Source organism: Mixophyes fleayi, chromosome 7 (assembly GCF_038048845.1).
Source record: "Mixophyes fleayi isolate aMixFle1 chromosome 7, aMixFle1.hap1, whole genome shotgun sequence".
NCBI lineage: Eukaryota > Metazoa > Chordata > Amphibia > Anura > Limnodynastidae > Mixophyes > Mixophyes fleayi.
Genome location: NC_134408.1, coordinates 46,804,825 through 46,822,922, shown reverse-complemented (window position 1 = coordinate 46,822,922; position 18,098 = coordinate 46,804,825).

The window sequence follows — 18,098 nt, the reverse complement described above, 5'->3', positions numbered from 1 at the left end:
GTACAGCTAAGTTACTTACACATTGATACACAAAATCTGTATTATACTATATCAATTTGAGGATTATTATATGTTTCTGAGATCTTTTTATATTATTTGCACATTTTTACTCTTGATACTTCCTGCTTAGGTAATTCTCTTCATAGTGGTGTGATGTTGCTGTCTGCATACCTACAGTTATCATTTGAAGCCCTGTAAGGTATTTTTATACTTGCAGCGAAAATCTTAATTTAAATGTATGAGAGTTGTCTGCCTCTGTACTTTGGTTCTGGAGCTGGGGGAAAAACACTAGTTAACAATGGCACAGTGTGACTGGAATGTACATGTACACTATATTTAAAGCTTTGCTCCAGGGATAGCCATCATTTATCTTCTACAAATGACAATTACATCTTTGCGAACTCTCTCTTTTTGCTATTTTCAGGGAAAATGTTAATTTGCAGTTTGTCTCTGAGCCTCTCGCTCTACATACAAAACATTGAAGATAATAAAAATTCTGTCTTCAGTTTGTCCAAGATTTAATGTGCAGAGCCTTGCAATTGATGTTGCAAGACCTTTGAAAAGTAGAGGCTTAGTGTACATTTCAAATACAACATAAATATTGCAAACTCTTCAGGGCAGGAATTTTAATATGTTCTTGCTATGTCTGATTATGTTATACTAGCCTTGTCCAATATGCATTGAGTTTAATTTGATCTGTACATATTTCTATTTTCTAAAGAGTGGTACGGTTGCAGAGTGGTGAGCAATTCTGCCTTGTAGCAGTAGACCCTTGGGGTTGAGTAGAGTACCTTGTGAGTAGAGTTTGGATGTTGTCACTGTATTTCTGTGGGATTCCTCCAGGTGATCTGCCTTCTTCTCATGGTCCCAGACATACTGATAGGTTAATTAGCTACTGAGTAAAAATCGATGGGACATCTAATTGCAAAGTACAATCCAAGTAACGTTTACATATATTTCTTTAAACTATCTGTTTTCTATTGGGTATTTTTAGCACTTAAGCCTAGTTTCTGCATCACAAACACATGGTTAGAAAGTAAATTTTCGCAAAAGTGAGTGAATTTAAAACAGTTACCTTGGATTTTAGTCAAGGTACAATATGTAGTGTGTGCCAAGCATGTACATTTTAAGTGAAACTTCTTTGCCTTATGTAACTTTACTCTTCAACACTACTTACCAAGATCCAGGTCAGGTACATTTTATGTGCCATCAGCCGAGCACTGCAATGCATAGACATGTTTCTAGAAGATGATATATTTTGTATCACTCGCCTCTTTCAGTGGTAGAAAAATTAAATGCACTATGAGGTAAGAGGCTGAGGGGTATATTTACTAAACTGCGGGTTTAAAAAAGTGTAGATGTTGCCTATAGCAACCAATCAGATTCTAGTTATTATTTATTTAGTACATTCTACAAAATGACAGCTAGAATCTGATTGGTTGTTATAGGCAACATCTCTACTTTTTCAAACCCGCAGTTTAGTAAATATACCCCTGTGTCTGATAAAGATAATGTGATACTGATACAGGAAGAGCTAGATTCTGGGTACAACCAATAACATATGAGTATGCAGCATGGTGGCTGAGCCTCACTACACTGGGACAAGAGAAAGATACAGCGCTGACAAAACCCAATATAAAATATAAAAATAAAAATGAATTGATAAATCAGTATTTATAGATATATGTAAAATGGAGATAAATATGACAAATAAATAAATAATTGAATCAAATTTACATCTGATGATTCACTAAGGCAGTATGCTCATACTCATTTATCAATTCATTTTTATCTTTATTTAATTTTTATATTTTATATTGGGTTTTGGTAACGCTGTACCTTTCTCTAGTCTTGGTTTTGGTTAGTGATATGACAGACAGCAAGGTCCTATATTACAGCTGCAACTTTTAAATATAAAAAAAACATTGTTTTAACTGGAGACAATAAGCCGGATTTTATATTCTCACCCCCACAGTGCTGGGGTCATGAGTTCAATTCCTAAACGGGGCCTTACCTGTGTGGAGTTTGCATGTTCTCCCTGCGTTTATGTGGGTTTCCTCTGATTGCTCCAATTTCCTCCCACACTCCAAAAACATACTAGTAGTTTAATTGGCTGCTATCAAAATTGACCCTAGTCTCTCTCTCCCTGTGTGTGTGTGTGTGTGTGTGTGTGTGTGTGTGTGTGTGTGTGTGTGTGTGTATGTTAGGGAATTTAGGGGTATATTTTCATTTTGGAGAGCATCTTTTGAACTGACCTATGACCTGCATTTTACTAGACTGTCCTAAATCCTGAACCAATGGAGAATGCTTTTACATTTCTCTTGTTTACATTATGGCACCACCACTGTTTTTTTATGTACTACAAATTGTATATAAACCAAGCACTGTGACCATCATTTAGTCTACTTTGACCACAGGATTCAGGACTGAATGACTGTTTGCTGGATCCAGTGCGTTCCGTATGTTTCGGCTGTACTTTATTATCTTATTGGGATTTATTACATCTTGCTATTAAATCTTCTGCTCCGTCTTTACTGCATTAGCCTGCCTGGAGTCTCTGAAGTTTTGGTATTTTTTGTTTACTGTGTGTAATGTTTCACCTTGGTTAGTCTACTGTTTGTGCTGTGTACGGCGCTGCGGAACTCTTGTGGCGCCTAACAAATAAAGGATAATAAGGATAATAATAATCTCTTTTGTGTTTTGGAACCACATTGATCGCAGCGGAAAATTATTATTTGGTAGCGATTGAACAAAATTTACAACCCATATCACTTCAGGCAGGGGAGAGTAGGAACAGGTAGAGAGCTGGGTAAATGTATAGGTAAACCCCTTGAAGGACGTGGAGGCTCTCAATGTATTTATGGAATGTTTATGACCACAAATTAGATATGTAACCAGTTTATTATAACATTGGACTAATAGTCAATAATACTGCACATAATGGTATAATTTGCCCAAACAGAAGGATCAATACAGATGGGCCAATAGGGAAACAGTAACCACTATGTAAAGGACACTGTGAGTGGGATACACTATCCCCTGATGAAGTTGATTACCCGATGAAACGGATAGGGGGTGTTTCACTGTTTGACTGACTGACTGAATGAACTGACCCACACAGGAAACCATAGGACAGCACCGACAAACGGGAATTCAGAGAAGGCATGCCGAACACCAGAAACACCAGCCTGTCACGAGCAGCACAGAGGAAACATGTAATTCTATTTCACTTGCACCAAACTATTCTGATGCAAGTGTAATCTATATAAAGCACTAATAAATGTTTAAACGTTCTTCACCATGTATGTCCATTTCTTTCAGATGCTGTAAATACTCAAATTCTGAGGCACCCAGCAAATAAGAGGGAAGGAAACAGGAGATCTAAACCTACTCTGGACCAGACAATTTACGAACATTACTACTGAACTGTAAGACAAAACTTATAATAATAAATGTATGTGGCATGGACTATACAAATAACAACATATGCATATATGAAATTTAGAAATGAGACACACAATTAATTGTATGAATGTACTAGGTACATCATCACTCCAATAAGCTATAGTGAGTGAACAATAACGGTAGCGAAAATACTGGGAACATTGGAAAGCTTAACCAGCGCCAGATCCTTACTGCCGCATATTGTGGTTAACATTCTAATTAAAGAGAAAAGAACAGAGAAAGGACAATCCTCTGTATAAAGTGATAGACATCAGCTTAATACAGTTTTCTCCCATTTCTGAGCGCTGTTCCAAATTCTTGATATACTATAAGATATAATATAAATTGCATTGCAACTTACAGTGGAAGTAGACCCAAGCTAGAGCAGGAACGAGTTGAGGAAATGGGGGAGGTGACACACTGGGCGTTTTAAATTTATTTATTTTCAGTGTTGCGCCTACAAAATGTGTGATGGCAGTGCAGGGAAAGGATCACACCTGAAAATGCGCATTATCCAGCCCTTTATCCAGTTATAATAATCTCTCTCATAATATAGGTTTAATTTAGAAAATTCAAAAGTTAGTTGTTGTGAATGGTCATTATGTTTAATGTAATTTGCATACTGAGAATAGGTCTATGGATTGCTGAGCAACAATGTTATTGAAGGTTGTGTACCTTTGTTCTGGGTCACATGCCAATGTCTAAAAATAACAATGTTGTATTGTTTTGAAGAAAACATTTAATAAATCCCTACAGACTAGCTTTATTAATTAGCATTATTTAACATGTCAGCACAGAGACACCGCACATTTTTCAAGATAATGAATGTGCTTTTCTTTCTTTTAGTGTAAATAGTTCACACCTGTTCATGCAAAGACTGCTTTAAATATGATGAGAAAGCAATCATATTGTTCTTTTAAAGGTGTTTTCTTTGGCTGATATAGGTTTCTTTCTCTTAGATGGCATTTTGCTAGCTTTAATATTTAAATAAATAGTATACAAGAATGTGCACTCATCTGAAATTCAAAAAAAGTCCGTTGATCATTTGAATTATCACTTCAGACCAGACACACAGTGGGAGATCAGACAGATCCAACGTTTAGATGGCAGCAGTGTATCTTGTTCATTTCATTGGGTGGATGAGAGAATTCTTTGCAAATAATTATTACTATGCAAATAATTATTTGAATAATTTTACAGTGGAAGTGCAATGGTTGTAATCTGTTAGTGTGAAAATTGTAATTACATGATCTAAATTACTTTTTTTTTTTACCACGCTGAGGGGCATTAACTAACATTGCTCCAAGGAGCAAAACTGTACTAAAAACTCTCCCTTTATACTTTTCTATTGTTGATATTAGGAGGCAAATGTATCACATTATTGTTGCAGGACTATAGATGTTTGACTAACTACAGTGGACCCATGAGCACACACGCTCAGAATTATGATGTAGGAAAAAATCGCAGGTAGGATTTCCCGTAAGCAGGACATTCGAGATGGCCACATCCCAACAAAGTCTCCCAAGTTTGAAGTGCGGGAGACTAAAAGTCCCTGCTACACATCCGGCAGGATCCCATCCCACGGACAGGCGTGGTAGCCTATTTGTTGCCTAAGATCAGCAGTAGAGACTCAGAATCAGCAATCAGGCCTTTGCAACCCACATGAGCCACATACTCGATACTTGATTTTTGGATTAATGCTATAAATGTCAAGCATCCTGCTGACTAGCTAGGATGGCCGTGCAGTCAGCAAACAAACATACCATACATACCCCTTAGTACATTATACTCACTTCAAGGAATGCAATAAATACCCCAGTGAGAGAAAAAAGTTATAATACATCCTGATAAAAAAGCAAATCACATATATTTTCACCGAAGACTCACTGGAGAGTTAAGGACAATTCCAATCTTAGAAATGGATGGATCAGGGACTGTATCTCAAGGTCACATCAAAACAAGTCCAACGGGTTGCAATTGCAACTATCCAAATGCAAACACTACAGTGTATTAGATACACTATTGGACCCAAAGTGGCATTACATACTTAGGTTTTTCATGTCTTTGATTGCAAACTAAATTAAAAAGTTGCTTTGTTTTTTTCTTTTAATAAATCTAAATATTACTCAGGTCAATTGAAATGCTAAAAATTATGTCTTGGATTCCAAAATGCTCAGGGAATGATATCTGGGTAGAAAGGGTCTGGATTACTAGCTAGTAAATGTACTTCTGGGGGTAACTGTTCCAGAAAAACTCTGCATAGTTGTGGTACTCTGTAGAGTGATAAATGGGCACACAGGTGTAATATGTGTGGCTCTTACTTTCTCCTGATCTGGTCCTGCGTGACTCTAGTCCCTGGGTTACATTTGTCGACTCTGCAACAACACTCATCAAGGCGAAAAAGGCAAGGATGTCCGCAACACTAAACAACTGACGTGAAGTTTCTGGGCTGAACAAAAATATAATTCTGTTTATTTTACAATTCAATTAGGATAATGCGATAGATATTCATGCAACTACAAACTCCTAAATAAGTATGTCTAACTTACTATAATAATGTTTGTGATCTGAGATGCATTAATAAATCTTAGGTTTACAATTAATATGCTATGATTTACCTTTTCTTAATGTAATCACTAGACTCACTAATTTACTGTCTTATTTTCTAAAACTATTAACTATTATTATTAATCTTCTTGTCTTAAGCTATTTATTAACAATGTAGTTATGCTATGTTACTCTGAAACCTTTAATAATTGCAATACTCAGTTATTATTCTAATATCAATCTATTCTTACTTATACATCTATACAATTATCTACAAGCTTGAAATAATACAAAATAAATGAATCCTACTAGATACATGTAATTTTAATATATAAGATATATTGGTGATGTGTGAGGAATTTAACGGGTGTAAGTGGAAATTCAACGGTTTATAACTGGTTATCAGAACTTCTATGGGAGCTGTATTATCTTTTGTAGAATAATAAACAAAGGTATAATACACATAAAGGCAATTTATTTGGTTTTGTCATTTTCTTTATTACTTCACTCCTGAGTGATACTTGGTCAAACTCCAGTGAATGTATGGATAATAAATTATGGTTCTCACTATGCATTATTTTCTTGTGATAATGTCACTAATACATTAATGCAGCTATTTGGTCTGTTGATGATGGGCAACACTATAGTCTATGGAGAAGTCTGATCACTGAAGACATGATATGACTGTATATTATTCAATAACGCAAGCAGAAAATGTATTGTTTGCAAACATTAATGAATTGATTGTATTGTAATCTTTCCATATAATGCTGCAACCAATGAATTAGTGTATAACAGTTTATTCAGTATTAAACATGGCAGAATGAATGGCATTGTAACTTTATTTTTAGCGACTGTATTTCACTGCTCGACTTTTTAGCTCACGTTACCATGGCAACTATGGTAAAATGTGCTTTAAGTCGTTTATACTACTCATATACAGGACACATTCTACTCGGTCACAATGTTTCTAAATAATATTTCTCCCTTGCTTCACTTCTTAAATGTTTATTTCTTCTGTCACTCTCTTTTACTATACTTCTCACATACTTCCGCTCTATCCCATCTCACTTCTAGGACCGTCACCTCACATCTTTTCTGACCACCATCACTTTTCTCACAGTTCCAACTGTCACTAACCTCAGTGACAAACTGTCATACCAACTCACTAGAACCTTCCCCGACTGACTGGCTAACACAACATTCTAAAGCAGTTGATGAACTGTCAATCATTGCAGCCCTGATTTATGGGTGCACATTGCATTGCATTAGGATACTCCAAAGTGTACCCAGCGTAGCAGGGTATCACATAGGTTATAACAGTCACAAATAAAACATAAACATTTGTTAGATTAACATAAAGTGATTTTTGTTTTTTACTCAAAATATGCAGTGCGTGTGATTCCGACTTAGAGATGGAAATAAATGGACTCTTAGGAACCAGTTACGCAGTGTATATGGCTGTGGTGTATAGGGGATGTAGTCATATTTCCGATGGCGAAACCAAAATATGACAGTCAGACTCTCGAAATTCAAAAGGCAATGTCGGTGTCAGATTTTTTTTTTCCAAGCTGGGATTAATCTTACTTGGTAATTTTTTTGGGACAACCCGAACCATTGGGATAATTACAGAAGAAGAGCAAGGAATCCGGTATTTTTTGAAATTTCTTTCCAATAAAGTTATTTAGGAAACAAGGGGGTAAATGTATCATAGTCCGTTTTTTTCATCCGGCGCGAGATCGGCGAGATGACAGCTTAAATTTTAAAGCGGCACTGCCTTGTAAAGGGAAACTTGCCTTTACAAGGCAGCGCCGCTTTAAATTTTAGCTGTCATCTCGCCGATCTCGTGCGGGATGCATAAACCAGACTATGATACATTTACCCCAAGGTCTGTAGTTTAGTTAAATTTTGTCTTGTGAACTACAGGTCACAGCGGGCCCTAGGTGCCAGGGCATGCTGGCACTTGTGGTTCCCCAAGTGCCAGCATGCCCTGGTAGCCATGGCCATGCTGGTGCTTGTAGTACTACAAGCACCAGCATGTCCAAACTGTCTTTCACCAAGCTCCCAAGATACTGGGCACTAACATTTATGATGCCATTTTGCCACTGTTCCTGCCTTTTCTTACAATCATTGTATATAGACAAACAAATTTTAATAACTTGTTTGCTGACATGTATGTAAAGAAAACACTAGACATAGTTTTATTTTATGTAAACAATTTAAAATGAATAAAGATATCACCCAACATGGGTATTGAAGCGACCATGTAAATACAGAAAGGAAGTGCCAGAAAGGAAGTGGAGAATCGGTAGTATAATATACCGGCATATACCGGACCATTTCAAGCACTGACCAATCCTATGCATAATTATATAAAATTGATTAATTCATGCTTCTTTTAATCGCTAGAGACTTGAATCTATAACAAAAACATGCCTCTTAAGCACAAATTATTATGTTTTATTTGATTCTTGACAATATTGTTCCACTCTCCTCTGGGAAATCTCACAGGTAGTTCTGGGAGGTAGGTGCAGGGAGAGGGGGGGCATGATAATGAAAACATGTCATCATTGCCTCTATTCCATATGTAATGCCATGTATAGTAGTGGAATTACATGGCGGGGGCAGGTTCATGTTAACGCACTTCATGACGAATCATGTAGTCAATCCCAATCGCACACACTGCTCTCCTGAGAGTCCAGGATAATTCTCAGAAATTCATGAGTCTCCCTGACATTCTAAGAGAGTAGGCAAGTATGTTTTAGTCACAACATCTCAAGAAATATAAAACAGAAAAACCATTATTGCACAACAATTGCTTTTCAACTTTATGATTGGCTCAATATTACTTCAGCAATTCTAAAAAATAGAATAGTCATGATAGCAGGAGTTTCAAAACAGAACTGACTAACGTCAGTCAATGTACAGATGTTTTTTTTTTTTATAAAAGCAGTGTACAGTAATCTATCACCATTGTAAAAGTTCACATTTTTGTTTTCTTAAGTGCAATACTTGCATTCGCTGAATACTCCGTAGTTGCAGATTGACCTAGTCTTTTCACCCTTTGCCTCTCTAGGTTGACCATGGCTGCAGATCCTCATTGCCTACCTTGTATGGGTAAGCCCTGATTGTTGCTATTGATCTGTTAATTGTGTAAAAGGAAAAAAGAGAGAGGAAATATTTAGTGTTTGCAGTTAAGTTTCCTGTCACAAACAGAGGCAACAAATTTGTCTTCTCTGTGGAGGAATATTTTTTGAGGTGTGGCAAGGCCTTCCTTGCATTCTCTGAGTATTCTGAAGCTGTTACTTGACCTCTCTGTCTGGCTGCTTAGTACCTGAATATGGATATGAATCAGCCTTTACAAACTCAAAGTCATCGAATAGTCCACTGTGCTTGTGGAAGACTTTTGAAAGCTCCTTAACCGCCTAAACTCTATCACAGCAGCATCTTTACAACAGCAGTTGAAAATTAAGGAATTTCAGATTTTCTTTATTATAGGGCATTCATTCATTGTCCCTGTGTTCCTGTGAGTCAGTGGGGCTTTTTCATGTCAAGTTCCCAGGAAAGATAAAAGGACATTGCGGCCAAGGTTTCATATGCTCAATATACCTTGATTGTGAACAACTTGAAATATAACCTAAAACCCCTAGTCTCAAACCTTTCTACTCACTATGACCACTACTTATTGTAATCACATAATGTTATATATATCATGGGGGATGGCAGGTAGGCATTCTTTCCCAGAAATCTATTCATTTAATTTCTGGATCCTGTATTTATGCTCATGTCACCAAGCAAAATGGAATTTGCTATTGAGATTAATGATTTTAGAAAAGGGTAAAATTTATCAGTCAGTGTTATTTTTTATCATGTCTGTGACTTCTAATCTTTCTTAAACTAACAGCATTAAGAACTATGTAAGAATGTCAGAACTTTCTTTTGTAGTAAATCCTATTGTAACTATAGCAGGTTTTATGTGTTCTACTTTCCTGGTCAAAAAAAATAAGAACAAAAACACAAGAAATAAAAAGAAGAAATATATAAAATGTGTTGCCACTTAAAAACTACACCAGATAAAATACTAAAAGAAATGATTTAATCAATTTTGAATTCATTTTAAAAATACATAATCAAAAGCAATATGCAAAAGACATTTGCAAATGCATTTCATTCATTAATAGAACAATAAAACTATTGGGTAAGAAGACAACAACTAAAATCAAAATATGAACACCTATACAAACTATGCAGACATCCTCCTCTCTTACTTTTAGAAATATAGAAGTAATATATTTTTCTTGGGATAGTGGCTTCCCCTTCCAGAAGTATGGTGTTGAGATCTGCCAGTCGAGGATACAGGTGACAATGTTGTAAAGAAACTGCTTCCACTACCTTGCACATAAGACTGTGGAGACTCTGTACTTCCCTCAGCAAATAAAGATTTTCTTGCTGGTTTCACATTGCCAGCAGAAAGCCTTCAGCTACCTGACTCATTGTAGCCAGCATGCTCACATCATATTGTTCTTGCGCAGCTTGGCCGTCACAAAGCACGCACATCATTTCCACCAATTCTTGTTGACATTTGTATTTTCCATCAAAGCTTGAACATCAGACATCTTGTTTTTTATTTTTATTTCTCTTAACTGTGGGTTCTGTGTGTCTACAGCTGTTGGTGTGACCATTATTGTTGGCATTTCCTCACAAAACTGCTGGATGTCCCCTCTATAATATACAAGGTAATAGTCGACTCTTTCCCAACAACATCACTTTTCTTGGTTATGTCTGTTGCCTGAACTTCATCCACCAGATTGCCATGTTATTCTTCATCATGTTGTGTAGCAGGCTGTTCTGGAGAAGTTTCATTCACTTCTGAATGTTCATCCACCATTACTGGCGACAGGGAAATCATTGAATGGAATAATGTATGAATTTTTAGATGTGAAATTGAAAAATGATTTTGACATTCCAGTGCACTAATTAAAGAGTATATGAACATTAAATAGGAAAAACATTACATTAAAAAAAATATAATAATTTACATAAATATTGATGAATACACTACATAATTTATACAGTGTAAAATTAACAAATTGTAAAAGTTTTAACATTTTAAAACAGCCTTCTCATTCTCTTGAGGATGTACTGTCACCCAACTGATGTGGAAAATGTACTATTCCTTTTGACCTTCCATGTTGTCCAGGGCCTTTGGTTGTGGTTGTGGTAGTTTTTGGTCCTATTGCCAAACTCGATTGATCAACATTTCATTTCATGTTTGTGCAATCTCCTGAAAAGTTTCCATGATTTGTTGAAATGATGCTTGAGTTCTTGTTGCACGCTAACAATGTAAGGAGAAATGTCAGTGCTTATATAAAATCCCTTTGGTTGAAATAATTAAATATTCAACATTAATTATAAATATTTATTAAGTCATGTAAACAGTAGCATTAAAACCTCATAACACATGGTTTATTATAGGAATATATTCCCAATAAATTAAATCATATATACATAAAAATCAGTTTCTACAATTTCAAATTTTCTAATTATTAATATAATAAAACAAATAATTATAAGAAATCCAATTGCTTAACCAAATATCATTCTTTATACTATGTCAATATTGGTACTACTTGTAACTATTTATGTAGGATCATTGCACTATGAGATGTGATGTTACAGATGGTCTGTGTTGGTCATCACATCAACATCATTCATCTTCCCATTGTTGCAGAAATACCCCTCCTGCTCTTAACACATAAACTGTAAGATTTCAAATTGCACATAACATAAATACATGCATTGCATTTTTTTTTATTATTATTATTATTATTATTATTATTATTATTGTTTATTTAAATAGTGTCACCAAATTATGTAAGGCTTTTATAATTGGAGCTTACAATCTATATTTTCTGCCACACAAACACATATGGTAAGATCCATTCTGTCAGCAGCCAACTAAATAACAAGTATGTTTCAGGAATCCTGGGGGACACCGGAGCACCCAGAGGAAACTAACATGAGCACAGAGATTGAGAGGCTTGTCTTTTTAAGCTCTCACCTGTCATACACTCATTGTCAGTGACAGAGTTATATGTTAGCTTCCTGGTTCCTGTATCTGTATCCTGTGTGATTGTGAACTTGCATCAAGCAGTTCATAGGAAAAACATACAATCTCTACACATACATGTCCTGGTTGAAATCCAACCCATGGCATAGCACTGTTAGACAACAACGCTATCCACTTTTCCACAATCTAAAATGTTGAATTTGCCTGAAAGTGGATGACTAAATAAAGAACGTGAAGAAGAGAAAAGAGTAACATAAAGAAGAAGATGAAATAAATATACCGTATTTCCCCATGTATAGGACGCTCCATTGTATAAGACGCACCTCCAATTTTTTCTCTGAAACTCAAAAAAAAAATATTTGCTGTTATGATTTGCTGGATGATTCCGTGTGAGCAGGTGGCGACTGCACACTCTCCCTGCAAGTCCGTTTGGCAGAGACAGCCAGGGAGAATGTTGCAGCTGGCTGCTCTGATTGTAATCAATTGGCACAAGTCACCGGAGGAAAGAGACAGAGGTTGTGCTGCTCTGCGCTATGGAGAGTCGGTAAGACAGCCAACCCTCTGCACCGCATCTCTCCCTCCCCTGGTGTATTGCTGGATGATTCCGTGTGAGCAGCTGGCGACTGCACACTCTCCCTGCAGGTCCGTTCCGCAGATACAGGCAGGGAGAGTGTGCAGCCGCCGGCAGCAAGCCCTTTAGCACACTATAGCTGAACGGACCTGCCAATTGCACCCCCCCCCTCTCTGGATCCCCCACTTCCCCTGTATAAGACGCACCCCGTTTTTAGACCCTACATTTTTTGAAAAAAGGTGCGTCTTATACATGGGGAAATACGGTAGATGTCTAAGATATGATTGTCATTTCAATCTGTCATCCTTGTCATGTGTCCATTGCACCTATTACAAAGAAAAATATACCAGAAATATAAGCCTTTTGTAAGAAATTTACCTGCTCCACGCTCCTGTTTCTGTTCTGTCTGTGGCGCAGGGACTTCAGGGTACACGGCTCTGGCAGTCATGTGACCTCCAGCGGGGAATTTGAACTTCCTCTTCGCTCTGACACTTATATGGTGTCAGAGCAATAGGTTAGCCAGTGTCTGACTCCCCTGTGCCTTCTAGGTACTTGTTCTCACTGTGACTTGTTCCTACTTCATAGTACTTCTAAATAGTGTACCAGACCTTGGCTTTTGTGTGACTTTGCTCATGGAATTCCCCTGTGTACTGCTGCCTTCTGATTAAGTGTACCGTATCTCGACTTATCCACTGACCACACTCACGGATTCTCCCTGTGTACGGCTGCCATCAGATCCAAGTACCAGACCTCGGCTACTTCAGATCCTGTACAGTCCTACTGTACTTCTGTCAGGTACTGTTCTTTATTTATTGGTCTCTTGTAGTCGCTTTCTCCTATTTGTCTCTCACGTCAGTGGGCTAAACCAAGGGATGCGACCTGCGGTCTCCCCGCTGCTAAGTGTATCCCACCTTGTGGCAGTTCTTGGTGAAGACCAGGGGGTCGTTAGACTTCATACCTTGCTAAGCCAGCGCTAACTCTGACTGGGAGAATATCCTTGTGCATAACATTTTTCAAGACATTTAAACATCACAATAGCATTTAAGAAACAAATTAAAATATGTTAATAAATATTAAAAGATGATTGTCCATTACTTTATTTTCCTAGACACATTTTTTGCAGTTATCAATAGTTTGATGTTATAAGATTTCTCAGTAAAACATACCTGTAGTTTTCCAAAAAATCATCAGAGCTTTTCCTTGCTGTTCATGTGTACAAGAGACATGCTCCAGATCAGATAAATGTAAAACATGAATGAGGGGGATCAAGCCATGCAAAATGATGTACAAGGGTATCATAAATGCACCTACTACTGTAATTTGTTACTCTGGTTAATTCACAATGGAAAAGAAGATATACAAGTAATTATGGAAGATGAATTGGTTGATAGCAGCTGAATTTGCAACTTACATTCTCCTGCTTCCCGATACCTTGGTTTGCTACGTACAATCTGCTGGTTCCTAATTTCTGGCTGCATGCTATTCATTTAACTCTACCCAATATCCTCAGGCATGAATTATGGTAAATATTACAGCTCACTCTGCTGGGCATCCACAGTAAGGACTGTTATATACCTGCATTTCCATGAAGACTGTGTATATTTTTGCATTGTTGCAAAGACTGCTATTTACTAGCATTGCCTCAGAGATAGAGTTACAAACTTGCATTGATATAAAAACTGTGAATATTTCTGCATTACTACTGTAACACCTATTTTTGACACTTCTCTGTGAATTGGTGTTTGTTAATGGTGTGGGTGTAGGATTTCCTCTCACCTCGCTTATTCAGTATTGTGCCTCCACCCAAATCTTGACAATTGGCTTCTCTTCTGGTGGGTGTCCAGGACCAAAAACACCACGGGGAGACTCAGGGTACCCCGTGCACACCACTATAACTATGACCACAAACACAAAATCATCTTGGGACACAAGAATGGTGTAGAAGCCCCATTGGCACATATAATAAATGAGGATTGGGCAGCAACCACATTTCTGTATTTTATAGCAAAAATATATTTTTGACATGAAATAATGACATGGCATAAATCAATTTAACATACAGGAAAAAAGGCAATGATTTCTTGAATATTAGAAAGCTGTAAACTTCGATAACTTCCCTTACACTACTACCTTTACTTCTCAGTACCTATAGATGATACACCTCTGATACTCTAACTATACTAGCTGGTTTGATTGACAACAGCTGGCAGCAGTACTTCCCATAGCAGTTTAACTTTTTACACAGGTTATGCAATAATTTGACAGCATTTTTACACAGTTCTCAACACACTGTACCACACTCAATGCCTTTGGATAGAGACTTATTACATCCCTGATGATCCAATTATCACTCATCTTTAGAAACAATAGCACAGTTGATGCAGAAGAGCAACTTGAATTCAAACACAGTCACTTGAATTAATGATGTGTAATCACACACAGCAGGTAACAGGATACATTACTTGACTCTTAAATAAATGCAGCTGCAGATATCCATAACAAATACCACAACTTTTTCTGTAATCAATAAGTTCTTCTTTTGGGCTGAGTTCTATTCACACAAAATAGGTGGCAAACTGACTTCTGTCTGTTCAGCATCTTTATTTTTCCTGTAGTTTTAGAACTAACAGCAGTAGCAAATTTGTTAGCTCAGAAAACATCTATATAATTTGAGGCAGCCTCAATTTCTCTCTAATCTCTATTCCCCTTTCAAAAGAAATCTCATTCCAACTCTAGCAAAAGGGCATAACACAAATCCACATATTCAGGACTCCCCACACTATCCCTATACTCTTCACTCTAAAAGTAGTATTTCAGTCCACCAACAAATAAGTAATATAGCCAGCTATACTTTTCTGCAAGTTCTGCACTCCAAAGGTCCATGTTTGAACTCTCCTTCAATGACTGCTGTCTTCCATTCTGTCCCAAATGGCAGCTTCAAGCTTCTGTTTTTTTCTTTCTTCACAGCATCTCTCTCACTGCTTTGCTGCTGTCTCTCTCTACTTCAGTTATGTTTTCTCTCCTCTCACAACTCGGTGTCTTCCTCACTCAGCTTTACCTTCAACCGTACCTCATTCAGATTTCTCCTTACATACAGTAGAACAATTTAAAATATGATAAAGAAATCTAAACCTGCCTTAGATTAAATAGGTTTGGAGGTTACCATAGGTAAAAAATGGGCAGACTAGATGGGCCAAGTGGTTCTATTACTTTGGCTATTACTGTTTTGGCTCATTTTTCTCTCTTTTTGGGCAGGTATGTAATCCTGTGTCACACTAGAAAAACTGTTATATACCAGCATTATCACAAAGATTTTGTTATTTTCACGCATATACTTTTGGCTGTGACTTATCCCTGCACTACCTCAGATTCTGTGTCTTCACCTGGCTTCTTTTGATTACTGTAATATCCAGCGTGCTTATATTCAAACCATCATTCTATATAGTAAACTGCAATAAACTCCATTATTTTTTTTACTACAATATCACCTTGTATACACATTATGCCGTACTTGGGGAAACTGTCCAAATTGGATGACAATAGCAATCCATCACCAGAACACAGACAAAGCCCAGTTTTACTGTTTTCTAAGTGTTCGACTTGTGCAGACAAATTATTTTAAAATATTTTAATTTGATTCATTAATTTATGTATTATTTGACACCATAATGAATTTGAGCTATTGGTGTTCTGGTGATGAATTTCCTTTTATCATTCTTGCGAATCAATCTGTTTGAGTATTGTTTTAGATATGGAACATATTTTAGTGTTACTATAAATTAGTTTTGATAATTTTTTTAGCTATCCTATTTAATTGTAATAATTGTTATGGACAAATGTATTTATTAATTAGTTGGAATCATCACACCTACTGCTCCTAATATAGATTTGCATCATCAATTGCTGTATGACTTGTACTATTAATCATAGATATAATATCCACGTAGGAATACCCACCACTCTAAACACACCATCGCGTTTCTATACCACAATACCAGATATTTATAGATATACATTGAAAACTTAGTGACATAAGAAAGGCCTATAAAAGTCAATAGAGCGCATAATTATTGTTTTTTCTATTAATACCCCAGGGAGGAAAACCCTGTATTATTGTCGCTCTTGCAGAATCCGAAGTAGAGCGCGGTCCTATTGTTGTCTTAGAGAGAATAAAGACACACTTACTCCCCAGAGCCAACCAGACCTAGTTGAATATCATGGCACTGATGTATGTGTTAGTTGTAGGAACAATGATACCGAGAAACAGTTAAAGATGGCTAATCAGTTTCACATTCACCCAGATATTTAACTAACAAGTTAAAAGTGAAAACAAAAATGAAATAAGTCGATACCCCCACCCCAAAATAAAATGTATTAAAGAAGCTTACTTTGTCTATTATCATGATTATACCATACATTATTTAATTAGGGATATGCATTCAACACTTTGACTATATATATTGATTTTTTTATAATGCCATTCTTTCATTACAATGACTTGTGTATACACCAGGTTTCGCTGTTACTATTGCTAGCTATGAAGCATTTATCATAGATAGCAATAACAATAGCAATGCTTGGACATCACAGTGGTTAACATTCCTTATGGGGTCATGAATTTGATTCCAACCAGGGCACTATCTGCCTGAAGTTTACACTGCTTACTAATGCTTCCCAAAATATTTGTACCTAAAATTATTATTTTTTATACATAATCAGGGTAAAAAATAATATATAGTATGAAAACTGGTTTGTAAAACTTTGTAGCTACATAGGCTGTACAATGCTCTTTACTCTGATTATCTGTTCATTCCAATGAATTATTTTTTAGTTTAGATAAACCATATCTTTTTCTGTTTTTGACTATAGCAATTCATCAAAGGATGAGCAGATTTTAAGCAGTGCTGAGAAGCTATCACTGTTTTTAACAAGATTGAATGAGGCTTAACGCTCCTCTGTCATCATAAGATGGATAGCCATTGACCTGTAACTTATGTAAATAGATTAAAAGTGGTAGACTTTGCAAGATATCTTCTAACTGGTATTCATAGTATTCTAAACAGAGCAGGTAGATATGTGCTATGTTATCATTATCTAATTGATGTTCTCTCTTGTCCCATTTCCTTCTGACATAAATCCTATCCAATGATATATGTCCTTTCTTTAGATAAGACAGATGTCAATCTACAGTACAATTTAATGAAAAAGAAGCCAAAAGAAATAAAAAGTAATGACTCTACCAAGCGCACATGCGATCCAAATCACTTTTTATTTTTATTATCTAAGGCTTTAACACTTCCAAAGTGATCATGAAGATTGGCAAAATAAGGCTGCAGATATACATGTTTTAGAGAGCTGTCAGTCTATAAAACCAATCTGCAAAGACTATTTTTAAGTACTGTACTTTATAGCTAAAATAGGATTTTGTTTTTCTATAACCTTCTGCTTCTAGTTTTGCTGGAACAC